Source organism: Pelmatolapia mariae, linkage group LG17 (genome assembly GCF_036321145.2).
Source record: "Pelmatolapia mariae isolate MD_Pm_ZW linkage group LG17, Pm_UMD_F_2, whole genome shotgun sequence".
NCBI classification, from domain to species: domain Eukaryota; kingdom Metazoa; phylum Chordata; class Actinopteri; order Cichliformes; family Cichlidae; genus Pelmatolapia; species Pelmatolapia mariae.
In genome coordinates, this window is record NC_086242.1 from 10,151,845 (window position 1) to 10,174,237 (window position 22,393).

Consider the following 22,393-nt stretch of genomic DNA (forward strand, 5'->3'; position numbering starts at 1 on the left):
CAGAAAGTAAATGTGTTTGAGTCTGCTTCTTCCTCCGTGGACACTGAGGACTCTTCTGCCTTTCATATCACATCCCAGTGTTTTGTTCTCAGCCACAGCGGAGAGCTGCTTCAACTCAGAGCAAGCCAAAGAAGTGGCTGCACAAAAGTTGAGGCAAGGCAGAGATGTAGATGGAGAAGACGCCTTCATTAGAGGGAATGAGGCGAGCTTTAGAGAGGTAAAACTAGAGGTAGAGACTCAGAGTCCGAGTAAGAGTGGCAGCCTCGGTGCCGTTGTGCATAAATTTTACTTATTATTTCCTTATGTGGAAGGTTAAGAGTCTAGAGGCTATAATGTTTTGCGTGACTTGAAATTAAATTGAAGTTGCAAGCAATGCATTTTTGCTGCTTAAAGTATCATTCATTAAAATCTGCTGTCCTAAAGGTGCGGTCTTACGCCTGAAGCCTATCACCAAAGTTTGAGGAGTTAGAAATGTGGCGGTAAATCAAAATTTTGCAAGAGCACTGAAATCCAAAAGTATATTAATGAAAAAAAAATGAAAGGAACAAATGTATGGGGAGACTCTGCTGCCCCAAAGCCTGCTGGCTGAGAAAGTGCCTCAGTTTGGCAGGTTTTATTGCTGGACGCTCCAATGGCCTGGCTACCTGAGCTATTTTAAAATCTCCTTGTTTGGCCAGCGGATATAGCAGCTGTTGTAATGGGGCTTGTGGAGAAACTCCCACAGGTAAGTTGGCTGGCTGGCTGAGGAAGTGGCACATCTTACCTACAGGGGAATCTTCATTAACTTCAGATTTGATGACTTCTTGTGGATGTCTTCAAAACAATAGTTTATAAACAATACGTTATAACTGGGTGGATCCCCCAAAGCCTGGCAAGCTGAGCTGAGCCTTCCATTTTAGATTTATCGCTCTCCTTGTTTAGCCTGAGGATGCACTGGCTGCAGTGAGGGGAACTCACAGAGCAGCTATAGCAGGAACTCCCACAGGTAAACTGGCTAACTGGGGGAATGACACGTCTCACCTGTAGAGGATACCTCGTTAGCTTCAGATTCGGCATCTTACGGTGAGATCTACTTTATGGCTGCAGCAGGTGTCCAGATGAGCGCACAGGCTCTTGATGACTAAACTGCCAGCATGTGATACAATATTAGATAGACATCCCAGTTCATTAAACATATCCACCAACGCCTCCAAATGTTGGCAATTTGTCAAAACCGGCAAAGAAGAAAACCAATTTCTTGAGTAGTTTGATTTTGGTTTTTGTGACTTAATATTTTAGTTACTTTAGATTTCATTTTTCTGTTATCAGACTTTGCTTGGCATGCATTTTGTTCCCAGCAGCAGCAAGAAAGTACAGGTGAAACAAGTTTCCAATAACTCACTGCTTTAAGTGAGCAAGGCAGTCTACTACGCAAATTAAATTTTATCAATTACCCCTGCGCTTTTGCCATAAACTGCTAAAAATGTCTGCTGTGAGTCATGATAAAGATGTGGGTGCTGCCTCATTGTCACACACTGTTGTGAGTTACTAGAAAGCTCAAATAGAATTGAGCCATCATTATTGTCAGCAACACCTGTGCTGTTTCAGAGTGTGACAAGTCAAAATGTCTGTGTTTCCAACCTAAAGTTGATCCTGCCCGAGGGCTTTTTCTCATCTACTGGCCTCCTAGTCTTTCTCTGAGTAATTAACCAAGCTATTCTTTGTGCGTCATCTATGTTTAAAATATCATTTTCAGCCTCATTAAAATCTTATTTTCCAAAGTCAAAATGATGCCAACAGTACAACTACATGAAACTGGAGAAACACCTCTTGGGCACACATATGTTCGCTCGCTCATTCAATAATCTAAATTCCACCCACATAATTATCACAAAGCAAAGGTCGTTAATAATGCAACACTGACATTTGCTTTCAGGTTCGCCAACATTTGCAAACGTGCGCTTTTTGTTCGGAATTATCTATTCCGTATTGTGCTATATTCAGTCAGCAGTGATTTTTGATTCAGGCCACAGAAATGTGTTTGCAGCCTGATCGTGTGAAATATTGCAGGGGAGGTTCGGGCTCTTTGATCTCCGATTTTTCTCAGAGAGCTGTCTTCCTCCTGTTGCTCCAGCCTCACTTTATCACAGTTCCCCTGAATATTTTATGTCTTTTTCTTTTCCTTTTTCAATCCACTCTCATTGTTTTGCAACCAGAATATCTTGAAAATCACATCTCATGTCCTTGTTTAAAGCCTAATTATCAATTATTCAGTGTTTTTGAGTGTGCGGTATGACTGACAGAGAAAAGTGAAGTTGTTGCTTTCCTGCTGTGGATGGCATGAAGCGAGCGCTCTCTGTTTCGTGTATAATGCATATGTAACGCTGCTGTCACATTAAAAGAAAGCTTAAGTCATTAAATGTAGCGTCACCACATGTGCTGCAAAGTTGCTAGGCATGTTTGGTTTTTTTTAAATTCAACATAATTTCTTCCCTCCTGAGTATTTACAGTTTGCAGATTGTATTTCGACAACAGGGGCAAACTTCAAATGTTTCCCGGCCTCATGAATGGGAATAAAGGAAGCGTGACAGGCCATTTTATTGTTTTTTAGCAATAATGGATTGCACCTTTAATTGCATGCAACAAGCCTGCAGTGGGTCATTAACCACAATAAATAATTTCCAAAGCTAGTTTGAAGAATTGCAAAAACTTTGGCTTTCATGCCCCTCCGCTCGCAGCCATTATCAATTTGGCTAGTTAAATGAAAGTAACGCAGCCATTACGAAGTGTAACAGCGGCAGGTTCTCTACTTGCATGATAACCGACACCCTTAACGAAATGGAATTTTTAAACACCCCAGACAATCCTCAGCAGACTAATAACGCCTCCTTCCCCAGAGATGCAGCACACCTAAATTATGGGAAGCAGCCCAGACAGACAGAAGTGAGACAGAAACGCATGCAAAATGAGCTTATTATCCCCGTTACTGTTGATGCTGCATGGCCAAGCTGTCAGTGATCACAACAGACATGTTATATACGACAGCGGTATTACAGGCACCGCGGCTGATAAGAGGAATGATGCACGGCAGTGATGAAAACAGACGGGTTAGATGGGGAGAAAAGAGGGGATGGATGGATGGAGGGAAAAGAGCGGCAGAGCTGTAGTTAGCGAGAGGCTGGTGGACGACAGGGATGGAGCGAGGGTATCGAGTTGGACTATAGAAAGGCTGAAAAGATTGGAGAAAGATAGGAGAACATGGAGAAACGGCAAGGTGGGAGGAAAGGGTGGAAGGATGGAGGCATAGTGGAGGGGGAGAAAGAGGGGGAGATGAAGTGATGGAGGGGTGAGGGTGGTGGCTATTATCCTGCATCGATTTACTCCAGTCAGGGATGGCTGGACGCGTAATGAAGTGTGGGATCTGGGGGTTGCCGTGCGCACTTGTCTGCGCCTTATAGCTTTTTGGATGTATTGTGGGCTGATGTGTCACCTGTGTGTATTACATGCAGATGGTAGAGTTTAACCTGCTGTGAAAGCTCTCGATTTTTGAATTCATCAAACACATCATTAGACATACAAAGACAGAGATAGAAAACAATGATTATATTTGTAACAGTTTATGAAAAAGCACATGAAAAGGAAACAAAATAGAAGCAAGAACCCAAATCTTATTCTTTAAAGTCAAATCACAGGCTCAACATTAAAAGAAATCTCAAACACGCTGTTGTTATAGTCTTTGTAAGAGCTGAAAAGGCCCGACTTTATGAATTTGTAACATTAAAGAAAATATAGAGCTAAACAAAAATTGCTAGTCGATCAACAGTTCATTAATTGGACTTTGTTTGCCTTGTAAAAAGCCAAAGATTAATTAGCTCCAACTAGAGTAAAAAAAACAACTCAGTCTCTGTTTCTCTTTTACAATGTCATAAAAAGAACTGGCAGTATTCACTACAAACAACAGAAGAAAAAGAAATGCCACTTTTCCTCACAGGGTTTTCTGTAATAAAGTGTCTTGGAATAAGAACAAAGGAGGTTTCGTTAATTCACAGCAAAACTTGCATCAGGTAAATAAAGGAAACGGGTACCAGAGGGGGAAATCAATGTTACAGCTTTGGAAGAAAGAGTTCTACCTTTCTGTTTCCCTTCTCTCCCTCCACTCCCTTTCCTCTCTTCCTGCATCCCCTTTTTTCCTTGATTTCCTCCCCCTGAAGCCCCTCGCTACTTCTCCGAGTCTAATCCGCCGCTCGACATGCTCCCTCTTTGTTCCGCGACCCTGACAAGTTGTCTCGTTCCCTGCGCTCCAAGGACAGCCTCGGTGTACTCGGGATAATGGAATGAAATGCAGGAGTGATAAACCCCCGAGAATGCTGGGAGAAAACACAGGAGTGTGTCAACCAGGGTGATAACACTCTATTCTCCTGCGTCTGTCGGAGGAGCGGGGATTATGGGTTTACAGGCAGGCTCTGCCGATATGCGGCCCCTTTCTGCAGGCTGGGATGTTTACACTGGAAGGTATCATGGGTGTCACGGGGCACCAAAGAAATAGTCTTACATCTGTCTTATACAAAGGTCTTCATTAGTTTTTAGCTTTGCTTCACATTGTGCAATCATATCCTAGTGGACGGGTTATTTAAAGTCACCCTATCAAAGTTTACTCCCAGGACATTCCTGGAGAAATTACCTGAAGGAGTTTGTTTTGTCCTCTTGCAGAGCTGCATCACAACCAAAGCACAAATCATGCTCCAGCAATGTTGGTTCATGACATTTAAAATGTGTTTTTTTTCTTATTGTCAACAAATCCCATGGAAAGACCAACAATAAATTGATCCAGCTAATTAAGAGTAGCCAGAGAGAGCCTAATCTTCCATAGCGTAGAGCTCAGTTATTATCCTATTAAAAATAAACTCTTAAAACCCCAACCATAAGTCGCATCATTGCACTGGATGACATGTTCCTTTATTATAAGGAGCAAGGGCATTTCATTGTAATTTCAGTTTACTTAGTTCGTGCAACATCCTGCTGCTTTCAGTACTTATGCTCCAGAGTCTGTGTCAATCCACAGCTGAAAATAGTCCTCAATTGCAGTGGGAAGGAAAAATAATAGAAAGTTGACCACAAAAACAGTGAAACTCAACCTTACTGTGAGACATTTCTTTTCTGTTAGGAATAAATCCTGGGGAAAAAATTATAATAATTCATCCAACAATTCTAAAATTCTTCCTTTATGTTATTGATTGTGGTTATGTGTACGTTACCCAAATTAATGACTTGAAAACGATGCATATACAGTTAATAAAAGAGTGTAAATGTCGCAAGACCAAACTCAAGCCATCTACATGAAAGCCTGACATGCTGTATGCCCACCTACCATCAGAGCCACCTTCATATTGTCTTGACAGGCAAAATTAATTCAGAGTTACAGTTTTTTTCATTGATCAATCCAGTTGAAAAACAGCTGGAAATATGGAATTAGAAGAAATGCAAATACCAACATTGGACTGCTCTTTTGAGCTTAAGCATGTATTGTCTAATTTAACCAAGTGTCTGCCTGGCAGATCACCAGTCTAGTGAAGACCCCCAGCTTCCAGTTGTGAATTCAGACTTGGCATCAGATCCATCCATTGCAACCACTTTTGCTAGCCTCTGGGCTCTTCGTCTGTCTCTCTGACGATTACCCTTATGATTAGCCAGCAGTTTTACATATTCATTCTTCAAGCTCTGATTCCAACTATTATTAAGTACATTTCATTTGTTTTTTGTGTTTTTAAATCCCAGTCGCCTGCCTCAGGAATAGTCTTCTCTGACACATATTGGCCATTATTGGCCATGAAATAGGATTCAGAAGATTCACGAGATGTCCAGGTTTGGAGTTGGGATTTTTTGTCACAGCGAGACAGTGACATGAGGAATCAATAAAAACTGATTGGTAAGCCTGGATTGTGGCTGCAAAACAATTACCAGAGTTTCAGGCTCTTGGTAAAGTTCAAGAAATGAAACTTAGCCATTTCAAGCAAACGCTCTGTCTTGTGCTATTACACTGCAGTCCACCTACTCCTGACCCCAATCTCCCATATATCCATGCAGGCAGGGGAGCTGGACACATTCACCCTCCTCAGTCTAACCTGCCACATAACACTTTGACTTAACCTCAGCGTATCTGACAATCGAACATTCTTTAATCTGACCTTGACCACGAAGAAAAGGGGGGAAAATGGAGGCGGGAGCTTCATAAGAAAAGCCTCTCGCCCTAAAAATAGAAAAGGTGGCAATTAAATGCCAATCTAATCATCCCTCTGGTAAACGAGCCCTGAAGATTCCGCCCTCATATCCCCAAGGCTTCTTTTTTTTCACACTACTTCCTCATCATCGCCGGCTATCGGCTTAATTACGCCCCCACCATCCCCAGATAAGAGAGTGATAGCCTTATCACTACGGCTCATTTCCAAATCCATGAAATTAATAAAGTCTACCTCCCAACTCACTTCTGGGGCCAAACTTATAACTGCTGTCAAATAAAAGAACTCGGTGTAGCCGCACGTTGCCTATTCATGCAGCTGGCAAGGAGGAGCTATAGGAAATCATCCTTTTAGGAGATTAACGATAACAAGAGAACAAGAGAAAAGCACTTTTGTGTTTTAGGCAAACGATATCTGGGCTGCAGTTTTTCACCCTGACGAGGGTTACGACTGTGTGTTAGTTTTATGATTCCTGTTGCCTCATTTGTCGTTTGCACAGGGGCTGGGTTGTCCATTTGGTTTAGTTAAGTACTTAATTTTCTCTAATCTCTACCTTGGGAAAACTGCGAAATAGCATACTTTTGTGGGAGCAGACTTTTGCAAACATTACTTGTGTGTGAAATATTAATTAGCAGGAACACGTTTGAATACAAGAAAGCCTGTAAAAGTCCCAGATTGTTGTAACTGATAGTTTCTTTATCTGTAGACCATCAATAAACCCCTAATCAAATAAAGTGGAACTTGAGCTGCTTTCCAGTCTGAGCCACCTCGAATCCACGAGTTCTCCAACTCCGCGTGTTGGCTGCTGTAATCAGTGGGGAGACAGCTGGCTTCACCACGCTGTTCCACCTGCCCGCTCCCCTGAGTAAAGGGCTGTGCTTCACCGACCAAATCCACTCCAAGTCTCTCTCGCAGGCACACTCCAGCATGACTGGCGGGGGTCTCACACATCGATTTCAGGGAGAAGGGAAGGTTGGGCGGACCCGTCACCGCGCTGACGCTGGCAGTGGAATGAGACGGGCTCCCACTAGGTTTGGGCCTGTCATTTATTTCTAAACGACGGCAGATGGTGGGTTTGGCGCATGCACCATCCTCTCAATCTCCCAAGGTGCACTTCTGTGATGGATGTGGCGAATAGGAGCGCTGCAGAGAAGGCTGAGGCACATCTGTGCAGGCCGATAACAGGGGGCAAAGAATGTCTGGGCTTTCTTGCCATCACCTGGCTTTCACATACTCATTCCCACACAGACCTCTTGAGGACTTACATCTTTCTGAGTTTATTTGCTTCTCACTTTCATAGCTTTGCTTTTTAAAGCTCGTATCGGCAGGTCACCTATCTGTTTACTTTCAGGTCTGACACTGTTACCCAACTGCAAAAATTTAATGCCCACACCAGGGGCTGCCCTTGGCCAAAGATTCTATAACCAGGAATTCAGGCCATATAAGATTTATGTTATAAATTACATTTCCTATGGATGGATATATCAATTTCAGGTGGGACGTTCAGCTTCAATCAGTTTGAATTTTGGGGCTGAGGCTGGTATAAGTAGCATAATAAACACGGTGCTACATTACAGTGAAGCAAGCCATTAAAAGATTACTTTAAGATTAATTTTTAAAGCGTACACAATTAGCAAGCTGCACTTTAATCTCACTAGTATTTGAGGAGACATCTGATGTGGCCATGCTAAGTGGTTAACGTAATTCTAGTTATATATTTGAGGGCACCAAATGATAGGCAAATGTTAAATAAGATGTAGCTTCTTGGGATAGGCCGTTCAAATGAACTCACACCTTGGATTTCTAATAAGGAGGGAGCAGCTATGTGAGCAGTAAAGTTTCCTTGTGAATAACCATTCCTGTGAACTTCAGTTTTTATTTATTTGTTAAGTCTTTTTTTTTTAAAACCCAACCATTAGTATTTATATTTTGGGGTATTTGATCAGAATTTGACCAGAATTCTTTGATAGTTAAGCCTTAGTAACAAAGTTAAAGTTATACTGTCATAGTCCCTTACTTCTAGTAGTTCAAATAACCTTATTTATTAACCTGCCACTTAGGTTGACTAATTTGATAACAATTTAAGACAAAGAAAACCTAAAAATCTTCAACCTAAACCACTTCTTTTTTCTTTTTTTTTTCTTTTTTTGGTCTGGCAAAATTATTAATCAAACAATTTATCAGTAATTGTAACAATTGCGTCTATTCGTTTTCTTTTTATTCATAACAGTATCTTACTAACATACATATTTCTTTCTCATTTTCCACTTAAAGATCCAGAGAATCTGGCCCTTATGGAAGCAGTTAACGCACACACATCCTCTGCCCACACGCAGCGTCTGACACAGAAGATTCAAAGACGCATTAAAGTGAGCAATCACCGCCAAACAACACCCTTGCAAAGGTCACGTCAGCGTCATCATCCTAATCACCGAAAGCCATCACTTTCCATGATTTAGGGTTGCAGTAAAAGCATCATAACCCACCCAGCCACATCCCTGCCCATAAACGTATCCATGGCAACAGAGACATTGCGCTGCCCTCCGCCGATGCATCTTTGGGATTCTCTGCGCGTCGCTGCAGGGTGACAAGTCAGGCGTAAAGAGTCGATTTAGCTGCGGCATTGGGGAGGCTCGCACATTAGCAGAAAGGAAATAGGAGCCAGCAAATACTTAGTGGGTGATTGGCTCCGCAATAACAGAACACCCGCTTTGGCAGCTCGTCAAGCGGTGCTATACGGATGCCATTACAAACAGGGGGCCATTAGCAGGCACCAAGGCTTTGTGAGGCGTGTCGTCTGTTCATGCCTTTAGCCCCCCGCGCTTTTTTTAAGACAAACCTTACAGAGAGCCAGACATACATACATAGATCGATAGATAGATAAGGCATTTATGAAATATGCACCACTTAAATAAAATTTCATGTAACAAGGTAAAACATCTGGTGCACATCTCTCTGAAGGCCTACTTACAACAGACCCGTCTGCAAAATAAAGCAATTTGGGTCAAAACATGGCACACTGTGTAGCCACAGTGCCTCAGAGGATGAGACCCAGAACTGGGTACTGAGTTAGGAACAAAACTCTCCTGTTTGCTTTTAATAAAAGCATAGTTTCACACTGCTCTTTCATGCAGAGGTGCAAAAAATTCTACCCATATGCAGGGTTTAATATCACCTAATAGCATGTTTTGAGCAGATTTTCTTGCCACAAGATTTTTAAAGAGATGCACACCCATCGTAAAAGCTTCTCTTTGCTGAAGGCAGTGCTAGAGACTGGAGCGGCATAATAATGACTTCCTCACTGTAGGAAAATGTGCTTTGTGATTTTGTTTTATGCTTCGTGCAGTGTTTAGGAACAGTACATGCTGTATGTAAGAAGTTAGATCTGCACACTATTAATAGGCATTTAAACGATAACTGAAGCAAAATGGCAGCGTTAACATTTTTTTCTAGGTGCACTGGCGTTTCCTCTTTATTCTTCTTTGTATTGTGTGGTGAAAGACCGGTCAGATAGCACCCAGATGTTATCATATTAAAACTCTACACAAGCACTAGGAATTTAAAAAAGCACATTTATACCCCAAGGTCACGTTACCAGTCGTACGTTTTTTAAAAATCTAACACAGAAGTCTGTTAATACCTTGATTTAGACCAACATTTTCATGGTTTCACTCACGGTTTTATGTGTCACCTTCTCAGTATTTTTATTCTGTTATATTTAACTGTATTGTTCTTGATAACTGAAGCAATTAGTAGCTGCTATTTACAGAATAAGAGACAAGAAATTGGGTAATTAGCTGATGAAAAATCTGCTTAGAGGTGAAAGTATGTACTTGATATACCTGACACATTTCGTGATTGTGTCCATTGTAAACAGAAAGTTAAAGAGAATACTACCCAAAAGAGAGAAACATTCCCTTTATGTGCTCTTTGATTTATGCTTTCCCGTACAGTCAAAGTGAAGGCAAAAGCAGTTTTTTCAACTAGTTTGTGTCTGCATGCACACCGCATTTGTCATGCTGCACACACGGCTTGTTGAAACAAAAGTCTCCTGGTGGTTTTCCTCTTTTAAAAAACACCATATGTGTGGGCAGCTCATGAGAAAATAAGCCTCACAGACATGTGAAAAGCCCCCAAAGCCTCCTTCCACAGCGGATTTACACTCACACTCTAATCCACTGATATTACAGAAGATCCATTAGGGCACTATATAAAACAAGGGTAGATTCTCCATATTAAAGGACTTTATTAAAGGACCAGCAGCAACACAAAACATGATTTGGGCATCCCAATTGTTTTGTTAATCTATCTACAAACATCCAAGTAAAAGTCTTGATTTTATTATAGAGACAGACTATACTGCGCTTCGCCAGCTTGGTCTTTGTTGGAGGGGGCCATATTCAGAAGAGATGAAGACATGGATGCATAGATGAACACATCTGGAAATTAGTGACACGTAGCACATAAATAAGACACCAGTACTAGATTGTTGCAGAGATAATCGCAACTGAGGTTAACTGTCAGATAATTGTATTAAAAGTGAACCAGAAAGCACCAACATCACAATTCCGGCTAAGAGGTCCAGTTCAGTAGTGACTCGGTGTAGATGGCAGCTGGCAGTCAAACACATCTCTGCTCCTAAATATGCATGACTTCTTGTCTCACTAAAATTTAAACTGGTGAGTGGTCGAACCTGTTATAAAAGGGGGGAAATTGGCTATAGACCAGGGTGTGTTTGACCCTGGTCTATATTTACAGATTTAATGAATCTGAATCACTTTAGTTTTGGATTGTGTATAAATCTTATTGTCTGATTGTCAATGCCAACGCTCAAACCTGTATCTTAATATATAATATATAAATCAAGAGATCAGGCTGCGCTATTGTTAAGATTTCACATAAAGAAAACTATTTAGTGGGACTTCAGTTTGGCATTTGTACCTGAAACTGGTTTACTCCTCCAATAATCCTGTGTTACAAAAGCTTTAGCAAAGCAAAGGTTGGTACAACAAAACCTTTTTTGGGAGTTACCCAAGGTGACTACAATTGCCTTCATGAGTAGAGTTCTGCAATTTAAGGCGCAGCCTCCATTAAATAATATGTGTTATGTAAAATTACTTGCCTGTCCAGGCCACTGTGCCTCCTCTACCACCCACGAGATGGTGCACTAACACCCCAGGAGGGTTTTCTAATTTATTTATTTATTTATTTTACACATATAAGTATTTTACTTTCACAGTCCCGCAGGCACCCTCACTGACTGGCATCTCATTAGGAGAGCAGAGCGCCATGCTTGCGTGTTCGCCACCAGACAGGCCACGCCACAGGCTGCATGCTAATTGCGGAGGCGTAGCCAGCATGAGACGACCTTGTGTGGCATAAGAGGAAGGAGGCAGGGAAAGCGGTTTTGTTTAGCGTCTGGTGGGCAGGGGGCTCTCCTCCACAAAGCGCTCTCGTCCTGACCTTGGACGGTAAAGTCAGCCAAGTCTGGCCACTAGCTGGAGTAAGATCATAAAGTGGAAGTCTCATTAAAAAAATATGAAGTGGTGTAGTGGTGTAATGTACGCTGGTAAGCACTTTACATCGCATACTGTTATAAAGCAGCATGTAATGAGCAAAGCATCTTTGTGAGTGACACTGTTCTGACATTAATTTGCTGCTTATCATAGCTTTACTATAGTTTCAAAGCACCGACTTCTATCCTCGGGCGACAACTTATTAGGTTTAAGGCTTCAAGTAAAAGTCATACTCAAAATGCATTCTGACAGTAATTTAGCACATCTTGGCAGTGATATATGTGGTTCCACCTTTTGTGACATTAATTTACAACACGTCTCAGCGGTATTGTGGTGTTGAGGTTTGGGTCATCTTTACAAAGGCTGTGTAATTTCCATTGAACATAAAAGCATGAAAGCAGTTTTATAAACTGAATCTCAATGCATGTGAGACTGTACAGACAGCATTTTTTTTCCCTCCAGCTGATAGATGTGGACTTCCTGTGACTTGTGTACTTCAAATGCTGAACCCTGTCTGGGGCTGTATCTGTAATTTCATCATAACCTCTCCAGTCCAATAACACGACCTTTTGTCAGCACAATCAATCTCGGCGCTCACATCTGACAGGTTTTCTCAAGCAGCTAAACTGTGCAGTCCTCAGATTAAGTTTCAATCAATGGCCTAACACGTAAACACTTACTTGGGCGAAAAGTGAGATGGAGAGTGGAGAGTCCGTGTGTAACTGTCTAAAAAAGGTCAAATATGGTTTTATACAGCATCCCCGGGAAAGTAATAACTATCCTGCTGGAGGAAAAAATGGTTTCGTATCTTTCTACTGCTTGAAATTTAATTTAGCTCCTGCAAATAAAGAATATAAAGTATGTGTTGTGTGTGAGAGAGAGACATAAAGACACAAAGAGAGAGAGAGAGAGAGGGAGGCGAGGCAGCTTGCCTGTTTTAGTGCCATTAGTTCTTCCCTGCCACTCATTGATAAAGAGGTGCTGCCATCAGCCAAACCAGCCATCTCCTTCAGTCCTCATTAAAATGTCGTCATATTAAAAAATCATTTCAGGCCTTTGCTGATGAGCGTTTTATTGCCTTCATGAAAATGTTCTCACTTCAGAGTCAACGGGAGAGAGAAAACCTTCAGTGAGTAATGAAAACGGGGAGGGAGCAAAGAAAAAGAGGAACGACAGAGTAGATAAGGGTGATTTGTTGCATATTTGGGAGGACGGTTTTGATTTTTAGGCTATTAATAATTTCTTCATAAACATCAAGTATACAGTATACTGTGTATGCATGATTTGCAAAAAACTGCACAAATTTATTTTTTAAAGTGAGCTAAACAGAGTTTAAACAAGTGTGGCTCCATGTAATGCAGCACTGACGGATGTGAGGTAGACTACAGTGGTGATTTCCAATCACTGGTGTAGACTGGGGGGTAATTTTGCAACACCTAGGGTGTACATAGACAAATTAGCTTGTCTATGTACAAGCTAATTTGTACATTTGTTATAAGATTTGACTAATCTTATAATTTAACTCAAGAATTTAGTAGAGCTGCGCATGTTTGAGAAGAAAAGTTAACCATTGAGTTAAAATGATGCATAATGAGCGGTCAAAATAAATAATTTAAAAAGAAATTAATAATAAAAAAAAATTTTCAAAAAACATTAAAATAGCTCAATAAGAGTATGAGGAATAGTTCACGGTTAACTGATAGTATGAAAACTTGTAAAAGAATACATTTAACTTTTGATATTGTAAGTTAACAGTAAACTAAGGAAACTGTTAGCTAAACATGCTTTTAAAATAGCTTAGTTACTAATGAAAAGTTGGATTTATTAGCTAAAAGTATTTCTAGCAGCTAAAATTGTAAAATGAAATCATAACAGTTGGAAAATGTTCACTAAAAAGATTGAATGTTGTCATTAAACATAATAATTAGCTGTTAAAAGGATTAGTGAACATAACAAGTAGTAGACAATAAATAAGAAGTAGAAGCAGACCAAATCCAAGTTCAAATGAACCCATTTGTGCATAATATATGTATTGCAGGGTTTTGTGAGCCAATCCGACAACGTTTTGGGGTAGGCACTGGATTGTAGTATCAACGTTAACAAATCTAACAAATTTTCTTGGCATCAGAAGATCATTCATCACGTCTTAATAACTTGTCATTAACAAATTACTTTTAGAGTAAGATTCTAATTTTTTTTAGAATGGCTGTGCACTGATGAGTGTCACTGTCACTTTAAATGTTAAGCGTTGATTATACTTGCAAATATGGAGAAACGATGCCGGAGCAGTCCTTACTGTTACACCTCCTTGAATTCCACTTGAAGTCTGCTACCTGGGGTGCATGCACATTAATGGATTTTAAACTAAAGCTACCACATCACAAAACATTCTCAAGCAGTTAGCATCAGAAACACTAGTTGGTTGAACATATTACTCTTATTTTAATAATGCACAATGGCTTCTTTCTGTTCACAAATGATGCAATGCTGCTGCCCAGGGTGCAGCCCTGAAAAATGGGTCTCTCACTATTTATGAATAGGTGGAAAGGAAACAGATGACAGCCATGCTAGCCACTGCTGTTTTTCCAGTGCATTAGTATAAAAAAATAAAAATAAAAATAAAGAAGAAGAAGAAGGGGGGGGGGAAAGGAGCAGCTGTATTCTGGCTTTGTCAGAGTAAAATGGCAAGAACCAAGAAACAGAGGCCAGGAGTAACCATAGTTCACCAGGACGTGGAAACGGCTACTGCTGCTAGCACTGCTAAAGTTAGCCAAACTCTGCAAACTAATGTGAGTGTGTTTGCAACATTGTGCATGGTACAAAGTGCTGCAGAACTCAGCAACATTTGATTAGCGGTTGCATGGGAAATATTTTTCTAACCACTGTTTAACTTTTCCTATTTAAAATAGACTCAGTTTTAAATGTTCTCTGCAGGGTTTTCTATTTTCTCTCTGTGAAAAGGACTAAACAATTGGTTGCCAGGAGCTTAGTGTTAAGAATAGAAATTTTCTCCTTTCAAAATTCATTCAGTTCAGTTTATTTGTACAGCCAAATATCACATATAGAGGTTCGAAGGGCTTCCAGCTATAAAAACCTATTAAAGTACATAAAATATTTAAACAACTAAGCAACATAGCAGAAATACATGCATATACATCCACACCCACAAATATAAAACTATATAATACAAAAATTCCAAAAACCAAACAGAGAAATATGGAGAACAAAAAATCAAATGCTGTGATGCTGATTAAGAAAAATGTGCATATTTATTAAATCTTCCAGACTAAATATGGCTGAGCTCAGTAGTTGGTCATGCTTTAAGACAGATCTAAAGTTTACTTACCATAAAATTTTACAAATTATTCTGCACGTCTTCCCCAATATATTGAAGTTTTAGAAGTATCTGTTTGGTTAAGCAGTGTTATTTTTTACCCCCTTCACACACTGACGTGCCAGGTCATCCTTTAAGATAGGACCCAGGTGAATCCTGCCTCGGCTTTGACAAAAGCATTTTAACAATGCAACAATGCTATAATGTAACAGCTATCTCAAAAGCTTGTGCTTAGTATAGCATTTTTATGTATCAAACCAAAGTTAAAACAATTACACTAATAGCCTAAAATATTAGCATGTTCTTATAGCCGGAATAAATTGGTGAAAATCAGATTAGTCGACTTTTCCCTGAAGCTTAGTGTCCGCGCTACGTTTTATTTTTGAGTAATAAAAGCATGACACACTGTATTCTAACCTTATCTTTTATCCTGGGGGTCTTTATTCATTTCATTTTTTCCTATATACTCTCATTAATCGGCATCCTCCAAAGCAGTGCAACACATATCAACAGAAAAACACCAACACCTTTCAACTTCTCAGGTCAGCCGGATGTTGCAGGGAGCAAAAAGCTAATCTTCTACTCGCTTCCAAAATGCTTCCACAAGCACTTTTTATCGTAGAGACATGTGAAATGGAAAAAGCAATCTTCTAATGCCCCTGCAGTGGAAAAAAAACAGCTCCAGCAGAAACTTAGAGGCTATTAGCTGGAGTATAAAGGTCACTAACGAGGGAATTTCACACATGCACACTTTAACGATAATCTAATGAAAGTCCCGCTCTCCTAATGACCTGATCTGGACCTTTAGTTGGTTTATATAAAGCCGAAAAAGGCTCGCCTGTTGTGAAAGCAAGCTCTCTAATGAAAGTCGTTGTCACAAAACATAAAAGGCGCAAGAAAGGATTAAACGAACACAATCGCTCATTATCTCAGGGACAACTTTAGCTTTTATTGCTTGCATTTTTCGTCTTATTCTCATCTTTTCACAGATTCCGTTTTTTCAGAGGTTTTTTTGCTGCTTTGTCGTTCACATAATGAAAAGCCATGCAGCAGAAGCTTGCGTACAGATCCTGTAGAGGCTGATGGGTTGATGTGTGGCGGCTGCATCACACATCAACCAAGATGTAAATTTAATACCACCATATGCTGATGTTTCCCTGCACCAGTGTTGATTAAATGATTCGGCTTTATCTGATGAAGAAGTAAAGTTTTCGCATCATTTGTCATGTTGCGGCGCGCTATCTGTCTCCTCCTGCTAATCAAATTTCTGTTCAAAGTGGAGCAAAAATAACAACATTAGCAGACTGTAGATGCTGAGCTCTTTTCCTTGAGCTGTGTGTTTTGCTTATGAGATATTTTAATTGTAAATAGAAAAAGGAATACACCAGACTTTATCAATGCAAGAAAGCATAAATTATAAGAGGAAATTAAACTAAATTCATTCACAGAGAACCAACTAAGACTGAGCCCACAAACAAACAGTTCGTAGTGCATTAGCGTCCCAGCAGAATATACACAGAATTACTTGATTGGCCTCAAGGGATGTAATATCTACGCTTTAATTTCAGATACCAAGTGAGCATATCCTGTTACAAGCCATTACAAGGCTTTAATGCCAGGCGCCGTGTTGGGGATGGTGTTTGTTATGCTCTCATTTTATATCCTCACTTGTTAGGTTTTAGCTCTGTTTGAGATGCGATGAAAAGATTTCTGCTATTTGGGTTACAGCTAGGCTTTCTTGTCTTGCAAAATTTACTCCCATGATTAAAAATATTCAGTTGGAAATAACTTCACTACTTAATTCTCTTCTCTAAAGGCTGCTTCAGAATAAGCAGTAAAATGAGAGACACAAAGTAGATGTAACTAATTGCCTTCCCCCTCTGGGTGTGGAGTGCAATACACTATTTTGGATGATTTTTTTTTCACCATGTACTCTCCACTGTGGCTGCTGGACAGGAACATTCATTTCTTCCTCTGGCTCTGGGCTCGTGCTCATACCCTCGCCAGTTAGAGAGTTACTTGTGGCTCAAGTTTTGCAATTTTCATACCGGCGGAAGTTGCCAAAGCATTGTGAGGTCATTAGTCATCTCACAACCTACTGGTTTCTGGACAGAAACAGAATACATGATGAAACATGCCAATCAATAGAAATAAGGCAGTAAAATAAAATAAAAACACTCAAAGTTTGGTAGATTTCACCAAAAAAAGTCAATACCTGCCTGTTGCCTACTAAAAGCATACAATATGGATTGAAGAATATCATGTTTGGAGGGATGGTGTTCATTTATGACATCCTCATTTCATATTCTTGCCAGTTGGGCATGCCTCAGTTTTGAGGTGTAATATAGCCCTGCCAAATCAGCGGTAGCCCCATTACTCATCCCCCTCTGTGCTGTCTCCTGGCTTGTGCTCTGGCGCTAATGCAGATTACAGGGATATATGAGGGCTATTTTGTTCGCTGCAGGGTGGAAACGATCACAGGCAACCCTCATCCCTCTCTGATGCACGACTCTACATCTGTTCCCCCCACGAAAGCCTATCTGGAGATCCATCAGAGCCAAGCCCTTATCAGATCTGAGGCTGGTACATCTATTGCACATCAATTATAAATGCCGCGTATAAAAAAAATTGGGTCACTCTATCAACACTTGCTCCCGATCCTCAGAGACATTGTTTAGTTAAGTGATTAGTGGCTCGACTTTAGATACAGTTTGTGCATGTTAAATGGTCCATTTATGATACACGAGCATATAGACGCAATGGCCTCCGGTGAAGGAGAATAATGTTACGACTAATAATGGTTATGCCGTAATGATAATGTGGCTGAAACTTTCTTTGTGCACGGGGAAATTAATCAGAGAGAACCACACTTTTTCCGTCAACTTTCAGATCCTCAGCGGATCGAGTTTGTGGGATTTGCGCAGGTGGAAATCCACACAGGTGTGAAATGCATGCATCATAATCGATAAATCCATTTTTCTCTTGCTGCAAGACAATCCGAAGTGATGAATGAGCAAAACTGCATTATTCAAAGCTGAAAATCACTCGCAACTTAAATTTATTTCCAACTTGCTCCCTGACAGAGAACACAGACATATTATTCAAATTTCTATCTATTCTGTGACCAGGACACGTTCAAAAACCACACGTTTAATCTTTATGCAAGTCTCCCCTCATCTGTTGGGTAAATAGACCATTCATCATATTATTGGGCTTTTACAGCTTGACTGTTTGACTGATCTGTCTCTCAAACAGCTCCTCTCCCTGGCAGACCAATCAATCATTTTTCAATGAAGATGTCACAGCTCATTGTGTGAAGAGTTATCCTAAACAATTCTCCTCGCCTTTTAGATGATAAATTAAAAGTAAACCGTTTATTTTTGGCCATCGGGATGGTCAGTCCTCGCAGACATGTATGAACAAAACATGTAGGCGCTCTAAACTTTTGAGCAAAACATAAAGTTTTATCGATATGCTTTATGGCTGCCTTGTTGAAATCTCCCACTTTTTACCTCAGTGGAGGTGTTAGCAGGTGCAGAAACGTCGGCGTGTGTGTGCTTGCTATTAACTTTTCATTAGGCACTGTAAACTGCACAAGTCATCACCAAGAGGTTCCTACTTGGCATAATTGGTTTGTGGTTAATGCCTGTTTGTGTCGGTGGGTCTGTAAAATCACAGTTTTAGCTCTTTCTCAGGGAGAAGCACTTTTTAAAGATTTACAGCTTTTTCAGACTGGCAGCTGAAAGCACACACGCACAACTCATAAAACTTCTTCCAGGGTGCACATTTTTCATTGCAGCTACTCATAATGATCTCTAATTTAATAATTAAAACCTTACAATTGACTTATTAAAAGACCAAACAGCTGCAGTGCATTAATAAGGATTTCACTATTCAGGATGAGTTCTTGTTTGAGCGCACCTCTCATCTCCACTCTTCTTCTTTCTCTTCTGTTTCTGTGCCAGGGTCCTTCAGGATTTCATGCAGAGACCTGCGAATGAGCACTGACGTCTGCCTTCATCTGAGTGTAGATGAAAGACGCAGGGAATCACATATGGTTCCACACGCGTACACCAACACAGACGCTCGTCATACTTCCCTTTGTTTTACTAATGAAAATCTTTTCCATCGCTGTCATCTGCTGCAAGACTGCGATTAAAGATAAAAGAATATTAACCACATAAACCTGTAATATACCTATGAAACTATTAACAACTTCATGTTACGTGAGTGATGCATTTTAGTGTTTTTGCTGGTTGGCATGAGAAAGTTTTTAAAGTGGGGGTAATTTGATGAAACACCATATTTTAAATGATAAGGGAATGACGTGAAATGTAATGAAGTAAAAATATAAATTAGAACAAAAGAAAGACAGTCAGTTCACCTTCAGATACATTAAATAAATAATAGATTTTAGCTTGAATTCCCTGGATAACACTCTTTTAGTCAAAGACTGTATAAGAAGATAAAAAACTCATAGGCAAATGAGCCTACTTGTCACTAGCTCTATGACCTCAGTAAATGTTTTCCTGGTGGCTTAACCCTAACTTCAACACTTATTTAATTCAGCATGATGTTCACATTGTAAATTGTGGTTCAAAGTGAAACAGACATCAAATAAAGCAAGGTAAGTTTTTAAGTTCAACTTTTGGTTTCAAAAAGCCAAGATAATAAGAATGTATACTTTATTGATCCCCTTGGGGAAATTCATCTCAGCATTTAACCCATTCACTCAGTGAAGCAGTGAGCAGCCACCAATCTAGCGCCCGGGGAGCAGTGTGTAGGGACGGTACCTTGCTCAGGGGAACCTCAGGGTAGCCATTCAGTGGATTCGAACCCCTGACCTTCCGATCATGGGGCTACCGCTCTACCTACTGAACTATCCCGGACCTGAAGAACAAAATGCTCGCCTCAAGATTTCCAAATGGGATTTCATATATAAACAAGCAGTGTCACAGTAGTCACATCCATCTTTTATATACAGTCTATAGATTCTTCACTTACACTTTGATTCCTTTGGTTGCAAAACATCTAACCAGCATATAGAAGCCTGCATATGAATCCTTGCAATCAATTGAATTTTTTTCACTAATTTGAACAGCACCATTACCGGCCATTAAAAAATGTCAAATCACATGCATTGTAGTCTCGATTATCAAATGCAGTCTTTGTGGTTTCCATAGAAAGCCAAAGTCTTTCTACGGATTATTAAGAAAAAATGTAATCAGTTTTCTCGCTCCTCTCGGATCATCCACGAGGTCCTTCCTCAGTTCGTCAGCCCTCCTCCACCACCCTACCCTCAGTGCACCTACGTTGCATTATTAAACTTGAATAAGATCATTAGCATACAAAGCAGGAAACCTACCGCCGTGGAGTCATACATATTTATCTGCCTGACTTGTGCATGCATACACTCGTACTGTAACCCCTTTTGCAACCAAGGGTGAGTGGTTTTCTACTGCAAGAGGGCTGCGAACAGAGACTGTGAAGTGGATATTAATAGGAGCATGTCTAGTTTTAAAAAGCAGATATCTATTTGTGAAACATCTAAAGAAACACGGGCTTTCATTTGAAATACACATTAAACCATGTGCGGCTGCCTGGAGAAAAATGTGTGTATTTGGAAGCAGAGCAGATGGAGTTTGGTTAGGTTCATCAGAGCAGCTTCCAGCATATCAAATATAGTTTACACACAGAGGAATTTCTGAATCTAGTAATGCCTGCAGTACATATTCATCTGCTGCACACAGAAGCACATAATCAAACAGAAAGAAAGACAAACAGAGAGCATGGCCTTCTGAATACCTATCAACTGTGGATTACCTCTGCCTTCTAAATGACTCCTTGTTGCTTTCCTTGTATCATCCTTTTGCAAAATTAACTTTCTCCTCACCCACCCTACCTGTGTTTACCCACTTGTAAATCACTTTTCCTCCTTTTCCTCGTCCTTCCAGCTGAGAGAACAACCTATCTCCTTTTTTGGCTACGTGAAGTTCCTTTTTAATACGCTTCCCTCCTTCCTTCTTTCTCCTTCCTCCTGTGAGATTGCTGTTGTGTCTTATGGCTTTTTATTCCTACGTGATGGTAGATGGGTTCATGTAGGAGTAGAAGCCACTAAACACGCGGCGAGTGCTCAACACGCTGGCCAACACATGCAGCGAGCTTCCTGTGGATATGACAGCTGCCATGTTCACATCAATGTCCTGCCTATTATCAAGAATGTACACATACATCATAAATAGAACAAGGGTGATCCCTGCTGAGAGTGTTTACCAGTCTGGATAAAAGTTTTAGTGGGGGAAAAATCGAAAATTAAACAGCTAATTGCAAACAATTAAGCAGAACGCTCAGTAAGTAAGGGCTGACGAGTCAATCTTTGGTTGTGAACAGACCTACTTTTCCCACCTGCATGCTGGCATGTGCCCTGAATTTCAAACTCATTCCTGCATTCCTGTGCCCCGGGGTCATTGTGCAGAGTTCCCGAAATAGAGATGAGGATGGGAAAAATAAGTGAAACAATGTGCAGAGGTAGGTCATCAATATTCTTTGGTAACGTACGCGACGTAGTCTGTTTTCTCCTTTGAATGCAAATAAATGCTGTACACGAAAACCTGTTACAGGCTGCTGTATTTAAATACGTTTTACATCAGGTCTAACATGATTTGCATTTTACTTAATGGTATAAAGTACCATGAGAGGAAGGTGTGAGTTGGCACTATATACACGTAAATTAATTTAACTTCTAATTGAAAAAGGCTTCAGTTTAAAATAGTTTCTTGCCATCCAAGTAAGACTGTGAGGCTATGAAGTTGTACTTTGGCAAAGAACATTTAAAGTTGTTATAGTGATTTTTATTGATTTAAGTGAAATAACCTTTAAATACACAAAAAGTCAATACCTAAAACCGAAACTAACAAAGCAAAAAAACAAGAAAAAACATTATTTTTTAAGTTAAATGATATTATTACTGTACTAATTAAAACTGCATCTGTGTGGGCTGTAACCCCCTCATCAGTCATGAAGGTGCCTTATATATAATTAAAATAGATGGGATTATAGTAAATATAATAAATGTAATATTCCCAACTTTTAAAGTTTTATTTTATTTAATCCTCTAGGTTAAACTTGAGTTAAATGAAAATACTTTTGATTAATTCTACATAATCCTTCCACAATCAAACACATTTTTCTACATTTCTACAAAAAACATTTTCTTAGTTGGTTCATCTTTATTTTAGCTCGTCCTGACATTTGGTAATTAACAGGTAAATGGTACTGAGATGAGAATGTCATTCGTTTTGAAGCTCATGAGCCAAAGTATTTTTTTA

The 22,393-nt window shown here is 40.0% G+C and overlaps 1 long non-coding RNA gene across 1 annotated transcript in view; it reads left to right on the forward strand.

Moving 5' to 3' along the window:
- Positions 1-19,359, forward strand: part of LOC134616073 (uncharacterized) — a 54,516-nt gene extending 35,157 nt beyond the window's left edge. Inside the window, exon 3 of the long non-coding RNA XR_010091418.1 lies at positions 19,031-19,359. This is a non-coding gene — a long non-coding RNA (uncharacterized LOC134616073). The remainder of the gene's footprint in view (positions 1-19,030) is intronic.
- Positions 19,360-22,393: the final 3,034 nt, after the last annotated feature.